The sequence below is a fragment of the Prionailurus bengalensis genome, chromosome F2 (genome assembly GCF_016509475.1).
Source record: "Prionailurus bengalensis isolate Pbe53 chromosome F2, Fcat_Pben_1.1_paternal_pri, whole genome shotgun sequence".
In the NCBI taxonomy this organism is placed as follows: domain Eukaryota; kingdom Metazoa; phylum Chordata; class Mammalia; order Carnivora; family Felidae; genus Prionailurus; species Prionailurus bengalensis.
In genome coordinates, this window is record NC_057353.1 from 26,570,001 (window position 1) to 26,578,842 (window position 8,842).

General features: G+C 34.4%; 1 long non-coding RNA gene across 1 annotated transcript in view; it reads left to right on the forward strand.

The window, feature by feature from the left end:
* Positions 1-8,333, forward strand: part of LOC122495509 — a 60,019-nt gene extending 51,686 nt beyond the window's left edge. The window contains exon 2 of the long non-coding RNA XR_006300482.1: positions 2,566-8,333. This is a non-coding gene — a long non-coding RNA (uncharacterized LOC122495509). The remainder of the gene's footprint in view (positions 1-2,565) is intronic.
* The last annotated feature ends 509 nt before the right edge of the window (positions 8,334-8,842 follow it).

The following is an 8,842-nucleotide window of genomic DNA, read 5'->3' on the forward strand; positions in this document are numbered from 1 at the left end:
CAGTGGATATTTGGGCTCTCTCTGTAGTTTGGCTATTTATGCTAATGTTGCTATAAACATTCAAATCTGTATTCTTGTGGCCTTTGAGTAAATACCCAGTAGTGCAATTGCTGGATTGTAGAGTAGTTTTAGTTTTAGTTTTCTGAGGAACTTCCACACTGTTGTCAGAGTGGCTGCACCTGTTTGCGTTCCCACCAACAGTGGAAGAGGGTTCCTCTTTCTCCACATCTTCACCAAGATCTGTTGTTTCTTGTGTTGTTTGTTTTAGTCATTCCGACAGGTGTGAGTGGTATCTCATCATAGTTTTGATTTGTATTTCCCTGCTGATGGGTGATTTGTTAGGCATCTCAGATTATTGCATTGCTCAGAGTGTTACAACCTATTGTGGCACCTGAAAGGATTCCTCCTTGTAATAGGAGCAAGCCTGGACTTTACACTAATCTGCTTAACAACATCACTGTGACTTAAAACAAAACAAAATAAAAACCAAAAAACACACAAATCCTCAACAGCCCCAGCAAAGGCAAAAGAGTCTGGCATATTTTAAACTACAAATCCTAAAATAAACTGATACAGGAATGTCTTCTTTAACTTCATGATATTCCAGTGTGAACAAATTTTTGTTTTTGCTAACATTGGTTTAGAAAAAAAATGACCTAATAAACATGTGTAATTATATTGGACAGAGAACTGTTATTCTCAACTTTGAAAGCAGGCCTTCATAGGAGTTTCTAAAACAACGAGATTAAAATTGTATAAATGCATAAAAAAAAACCCAAAAATATCACGAGTAGGAAAAATTTAAAAAGGAAACGAAGATTTAAGAAGTATAAGTAATCAAAATGAAGGATCATGTCACAGTGCTTTCAGATTTAAATTTTGCTTATCATTGCATACGAAAGTAGCTTAAATCTTTGAAAAAGGGTTTTTATAAAAGTTTAAATTGTTACGATTATTATTATGATTGCTATTGTAATCATGCTCTATATTATTTATAGCTAAAGAATATCTGATTGTTCAAGAAGTGGAATATTAATTGGGATTTATTAGCTTTATTTGAAATGCCTTAATTTTTTTTTTCCTTCTCTCATCTTTTGTGGGAAATTGAGCTCATCATTTTTGCTTTTGGCCCATCCAGAGGAGAGAGAAGGAAAAAGTTTATTCCAATCAGAAAAACTGCAATGAACTGAAGTTAAACCTAGTACACATTTTATTTTTGTAGGCAGGTTTTGCTATTCACTGTTTGGGAAATAAGGAAATAAAAAAATTAGAACAGTGGATTTTTTTCCTCTCCTGAGCCTCTTTATATTTCACAAACAAATCCCACTCAATTGTGAGCTTCTGGAGGAGAGGCGACATACACTATTCCTTTCAGAATTCTAACTATGGTATTGGCTTTGATAGAAACACATCCCGACTTTCAGATGAATCCTGATACACAGACAGCCTCTCTGGGAATCTGGGGTCCTTTATGTAGAAAGTGGGGGTACAGCTGGTTTTTGGAGCACTTTGATGCCTTATTTGAAGTCAGTAAACAGTATATACAAAAAGTAGTTATAGAAAATATAGAAATGCATACTATATTTTCTAAAAGGTGAATGTTGTATGAATGTGTGTGCATGTGAGTGTGCATGTGTGTGACTGAAACAAACTAAATAAATGCTGGTTAAACCCATAGCTTATAGGCTGTGTTCAAATAAAGAGTTCCTATGGTATTGCTGTTAACTCTTTAGTAAAAGTCCTAAAATGGTTTTAAGTTCCAGCTTAGAGCTTCGATTCAGTAATTGGAATGCATCTAGCCCAGTATATTATTCAACATTTTACTAAATCAAACTGAATACTTATTCTCCTCTCTAAACCACAATAAGCTCTATAACTGGAAGTGTTTTTCTGGAAGAAGTGAGATATTCACCGTCTACTCTCCTCATTCACTTCCTCTGGTTCTCACTGTAGAGTTGAAATGGGAGGAGGCAGAGGAGGCTGGGGATGGAACAGAAGTTTTTATTTTTGGGTGGCTTCTCACTCCCTGAGCCTGGGGTTGGTTGAGGTGACTTTTTTTTTTCTTTATGAGGGGCTTTGGGGAAATTCAGAGTCCATCTTCAGTAACTGCAACACTCTTTCCTCTAACCCAGTCTTACTCCTGGTTTACCATGCAATCTCTTTGTGGACCAAGTTTTTTCCACGGTAGGATACAAGGGCAGGGCAAAGACCTGTTACTGTCACCAATGCTCTCCTGCTATTTTCTTAGGGATGACTCAGACATCAGTCTACTCTCCCTGGTCTCACCTAGGTTTAGAGGTGCATATCAGATGCTTTCCACAGTCCTGTGGGTACCGCCTCATAAGGCATAAGGTAAGGTTGTAGTACCCCTCAGCCCTCTCTCTTTTGGAAAGGGGAATAGCATTGTTCATTACACTTCCAAGGTGCAGCTTTACAACTCTCTCTCTCAACCATAACCTTTCTTTATTTTCTTCATCTGGCCAATGGGTGTGGAGTTGCAAAACTCATAATTGTCCCCATAGTAAATTCTGCATTTCAAATCTTTTATATTTTTTTTCTCCACAGATCTCCCATTTTACCATCTGTTACAACTTCATTGCAAAAGGTGTGAAAGAAGAGGGAAATGAAATTGGTAAATATTTTGAAGCCAGACTGAAATATTTGGCCAAGTTTCTAGAACAGTGGAACTATTTTAATCAAAGAAAATCTTACTTATGTGGCCAAAAAAGAAAATAACACGAATTGTACTCTTTGAAGTAGAGTTGATAAGCTTGGAAGGTGGATCTCCCTCCCTCTCTCTGCAATTCCCTGCTTTGGAAAGCACTGCCCTCTCCAGAAACCATTGGATCTGAAGAGTATGTATTGGAAAACCTCCCCTGAATACCACATGACGAACAACCAGAAGGTTTACACTACGGAAGACTGGAAAATCAGATCTGTGCGGGGAGACAATGAAGACTATGAAAACAATTAGAAAATAAGAAAATGTTTGCAAAAAAAAAGTCATAAGGAAAGAAATTGAAAAAGATTTGAAAGCACGGTATTTCGTTTCTGTTACTTTGTTAGCCAAGCAAAATTACACACATGACACAGGCTTCTTTCAACTTGATGTGCCAAATGGACGTGGTTATGTCATTAAACAATGCAATAAAAGGGAAAGAAACATCATGTTTTGCAGATGAAGAAGAAAAATATTTGTTGGCTGGAGACGCTTGCAGAGTGTCTCCGGCAGAGATGCGCCATTGGCGTTTGAAAACATGAGCACTCTGACTTGCTTTCTATAATGAAAAATTTACTTACATAACTTTATGCTTTTTGATCACTGTTCCAATAAGGAATTGTGTCCTTGGAGGCATCTAATAATCAAAGAATTACCTCATTCACACGATAGAACAATCACTGGAAAATATAATGGCTAATTGGGATTCTTGAAATTAAACGTGGTGGTGGTATTACTTGTGAAAGGAGACTAAATGGTTCATGATTTTAATTTTAATCCTAAAGAATGACTTTCTAATTGCCATAAATGCCTTTCTTTCAAAGAGGTGATAGACTTCCTGAAAATGTTCAGTCTTAATAAGGATGCTTATTTGGCATGCATGCTTGTCAAGGCATTCAAGTATCTGTGAAGTGGTTGACCCCCAATTTGTAAGTTATTTTGCAGTTTTCCATATCTGTCAGTCTATGACCCCCCTTGACTTTTAAGCTGAAATGTCGATATATCAGAAAAACGGTAACTATCCGGTTGCTAACTTTCTGTGGTCTCAACTTGAACTTTTCCCCACTGTCTCAGCTTACCCATGCACCACCCACCACAGGACAAGTATGCAAGTAAATAGCCTACAAAGGAGATGTAATTTTCTAGTGCTGCATTTCATTTGTCTTCAGGTGACATTGCAGTTCACCTCATGGTCTAAGCTACCAACACGAGACTTATCTCTATTTCCCTCCAACCATCTGACCTACCACATTTCCTGAAGATCTCCAGTGTCCACCCCTACCTATTGCTTGTGATTGACTTCCTTTTTCAGATAAAATTTAAGATCCTTAGCATGGAAAACAAAGTTGTTTGTAACCTGATCCTGGTTAATTGGTAGAGCATCATCTTTCACCACTTTTCCTATTACATGTTATTTTCTAGCAAAAAGGACTTTCAGTTCCACAGACACACACACTGAGAACAAACATATCTGTGTCTTAAAGGCCTCGGTTCTTTTTCTATATAGAAAATATTTATTCTACTTTCAACACTTGATCAAATCTTAACCATTTTTCTCTAATGACCTTTTTATCCCAGTTCAATACCTAATAAATCATTACATTGTCACAAATATATAGTAAGTATCTGTTGACCTTCAAATAATGCTACCTCTGAAGCATCATTGTAGAAATAAAATATGATGTACATGTGTAATTTTAAATTTTCTAGGACTTATGTTAATAAAAGGCAAAAAAAGGAGGAGGTGAACCTAATTTTAATGACATATTTTATTAATTTTAAATCTTATTTCAAAATATAATCAATATAAAATTATAAATGAGACCTTTAAAAATTTTAATATGGTCTTTAAAATCTGGTGTGTATTTTACATTTACAGCACATCTCGATTTGTTCTAGCTAAATTTAAGTACTCAATAGCCTTAATTAAGTACTCAATAACATGTGGCTAGTGGCTTTTATATCCACAAAGCAGCAACAGTAATTGGTCAACCTTGGTTCACCGGTCAAATCCAGTCCAATATCTGTGTGACTTGGGAGCAAAGATAGATTCTCACATTTTTAAATTGTTGAAAAAGATGAGAAAAAGAATATTTATTGACACCTGAAAATGATATGAAATTCAAATTTCAGACTCCTTAATAAAGATTTATTAGAGCATAGCCATGCTCATTTACTTATAGATTTTCTGTGGCAAATTTCATGCTAAAAATGACAGAGTCAATTACTTTTGAGTGGCTGTATGACCCCAAAAGCTTAAAATATTTACCATCTGGACCTTTACAGAAAAAGTTTGCTGACTTCTGCTTTAGAGGGTTCACTCTGCTAGGACCACGATCACATGCTAGTTGTCTTTGTTTGCACTCAACACAGGGCTGACACACAAAAGAGACCTAATAATTTCAGAATAAAATATATTTTATAAATCCAATGAAATGAACATTTGTTGAACAACTACAGTCCTAAAACACATCCTCTCTACCTATAAATCATACCTTAAAATTTTTCCAGTTCAAAATATGATACCACCAGAACAGAGAAATGATAAAGCAGTCAAAAGCAGAATTCTCAATTCAGATCTGAGTCCAAGCTCCAGTTTTGCCCCATCTATAATCTGGAGTAATTTATTTACCTTCTGTAATCCTTTCATTCAGTATCTGTAAAATAGGGAAAATAATGCTGACCTCACAGGTTTGCAACAATTAAGTGGATGATGCATATAATAACAGTATAGTGACTGAACATGCTAAGTTTTCAATAAATGTGAGTTATTTTTGTACATATATCTGAAGTGTCCTATTCTAATTGACTCCTTTCAATAGCCTTTAGTCACTGCTTTTGAAGAAAGTGATACCTTAATTAATTTGTTTTTCAAAACTGTAAGTATTCATTTAGGAAAGTCTCACCACAACTATAAAAATATTTTGGACACTAAAACATATCGTTAGACTATTGGAGCTAGATGAGTCCTTTAAATGTATATACACACATACTCTGTTTAAATGGAAATGAAGAATATCTTCAAAGGGAAAAGAGGGATTTCTGTATAAAGAACATGAAAGAAATATTACTTAGAAAGCTTTAACCATTTTAGAATCAGAAACACACATGTTTTAGCAATATACTATATAGCTTTACCCTAGACCCGTAAAACATTTAAGTCACAATGTAAAAATTAATAAGTGATGGTAAATTGTAACAAAATATCGTTCTATTTAATATTTTAAAATTATTCAAATCACATAGCTCCATTTATTTCCCTTGTTGAAATGTTCACGTAGCTGAAAATAACTCTTTGGACAGTTATGTTTAATTTAGGTTTTATGGCTCCTTGGAGTGAAGAGAGGAAGAGAGCTGTAATTTTCTGGACGTAGAGAATCATTTGCTATGGTAAACTGGATAAATGCTTGGGTTGCCTCATGGGAGTAGCATACAGAAGAGTAGCTGGTTCTATTCTGCTGAGATGCCAGGGTCTCCCTATTCTTTCCAAATCAGTGGCCTTAGAGGGATCATGAATTGCTGAGGTAGAACAATCCTGACTCCTCTTTATCTCTCATCTACTGCCTTTGAAATCAACTGGAGCCGCATACTTGGAAGCAGCACAAAGGGTAAGGCTGGAAATAAAAATATGGCCTAGGATTTGTGATGCTCAAGTGACTCTGATCCATTTCTCCAATAGCGGTAGGACTGAAATAAGCGAGACTTATCACTGATACATCGCAGTTCATAGTGTTCTAATTCATTTTACAGAAGTAATCCTATTCCAGCTCTACCATGACTCTTTTCAATAGAACGTGTGCTTTGGTTTCATTTGAAATAATTCTTCATTAAGTTCATAATACCCGATGTTATCAAATTATGCAGATACAGAAAGTGCCAGGCCTTCTTTGTGAGCAAAATTAAAATGGTTAAAAACACCTATGATATGTAATGCTCACGTGTCACGTAAAATACACTCCCAACATGCCAAAATTTTCTCTTCCTTCACTTAAGCAGTTTCTGGAATTCTACACCTGTCTCTCTGACTAAATAAATATGGGGATAAACAAAACCATTTGCTTCCTTATTCTGCATACAACAAAATACACTTATTCTTTCTTATGTGTAGGATTGATATTTTAAAGCTAATGCTCTGCTTAGCACCTGTTCAATTTTATGGATGCCCTGCACATCTAAGGTACTGTAAACCTTATAGAAATCATGCCCTGTGTCTACCTAATTGGCTTAATATCAGTATATATTATTTGGTTTGTATTTAGAGGCTCTTCATCATCAATTATGAGGATTTTGATTTTACTCTTTCACCTAAAATAAAAAATAAAAAAGGAAACTAAAATGTGTTGCATGCATTGGAACCATACATAAGGGAGCGAGAGAATAATTATCACTGTATAATATTTTACAATGGGACGTTTCAGATTGTTACTGAAATTAAAGTGTTGATTTTACTTTTTTCTTTTTAATTTGTAACACTATGTTCCACTTTTATAAATTTACTTTATGCATCAAAAATAGATGGAATTGTTTGAAATATTTATTACCATGAATTGGTCACAAACAACACTATGAAATAATTATATTGCCCTTAGCTTCCTTGGATTTAGTGATTTTTCTCCTACAAAAAAAAAAACAATATTCACATGGTTTTAAATGAGAGAAACCAGCCATTTACTGAAGAGAGAAATAAGATAAAGGGTCCAAAATTTAACTTCATGTTACTGACAAACACATAATTGGTATTATATTTTTGTCAATAATTTTAGTTAAAAAATATTCTGTAGTTTATTTAAAAACTGTTACCGTGTAAATAATATTTTATTTAAGTGTATAATTATACATCAGTTTCAATTCAAAATAACATAATCTTTTGGATTCTTTAGAGTCTAGTTACACACTGAGTAAGCAGTCTCTTGTTTTAAGTCAAACTTCTATCACTAATCATGGAGGAACAAAGATGTGTCCAAATTTTGAAGGAACATGGGTGTCCCAAAGCTCAGATAATGAATTTTAGCTCTCTCTGGAGAAAAGCCTTTCCTGTATGTAGCCTGGCAATATTCCAAGATTTCTTTTTAAAAGTAACTCCATATGTGTACTGAAAATAAGCTAGTGATGTTTTAAATCAACTGGAAAGAGAGGCTGTTCTTTTCAATATTTTTTTCCTGAGCATAACTTTGAAGTGCAGCATTTGGGGATTATGAAGGTTTGGGTTACCTGCTGAATGAAGGCATGGAAAATTATTTGAAAGTACCCTTTTTTTGAAAGTGTACTTTAAACTTATGAAATATCACCTGTGGTTAAGAGAAGGTATGCAATTCAAAGCATTTTTTTTAAAACCTAAAGACAAAGAGTTAATTTTAAATTGTGATTATATTTTCCAAGTTTTCTATGGCTACAAGATCATAATCAAAAGTTTGCGGTTCACTTCTTTTTAAAGGCAAGGGATGATGGGGACGAGTAAGTGCTATTGACTTAAAGAAAATATCGGTACATTTATAATGAGTTGGATACTGTGCGCAAAACTGAACCAAAGACTACAGCTTACTATGCTCTAATGATTGTCTCACAGCAGGTATTTTAAGTGATTTCATTTCCAAATAAATTCAACTTGCATCTATTTCTTGGTAATGTGTTCTGAATTTACTTGATGCATCCAATACTACTTCAAAATATTCAAGTAACATTTTTAGCAAGGGAAAAGTACTCTTTGGCCAAATTTGCATCATGTAAATACGAAGGAAAATGTATGTGAATAAGCATTCTTTTTCAGAATGTAAAGGAACTGTACTAATATGTCTTGTTTACATCATGAAAGATATCCTTTGCCTAATCTATCGCAGACACACTTGATATAGCTGGATACTGTCTAATAGCATTGTAAAAAGACATGAATAGTTACATAGTTAAATATTTACTTTAGTACACAAAACATTTCACTCTATCCAAATAGGAGAATGCGTCCATCTTCTTTTAGTAACAATACAAGATGATAAAAAAGTAACAAAACCTCTGACACTTACTAAAGTAAATGGCAATCGTGTTAAAAAATCATGCTGGCGAGAGATTGTAAGGAAATCACTACAGAAACTCATTTCCAAAGTAAGTCAACATTTTTAATAGGTAAGT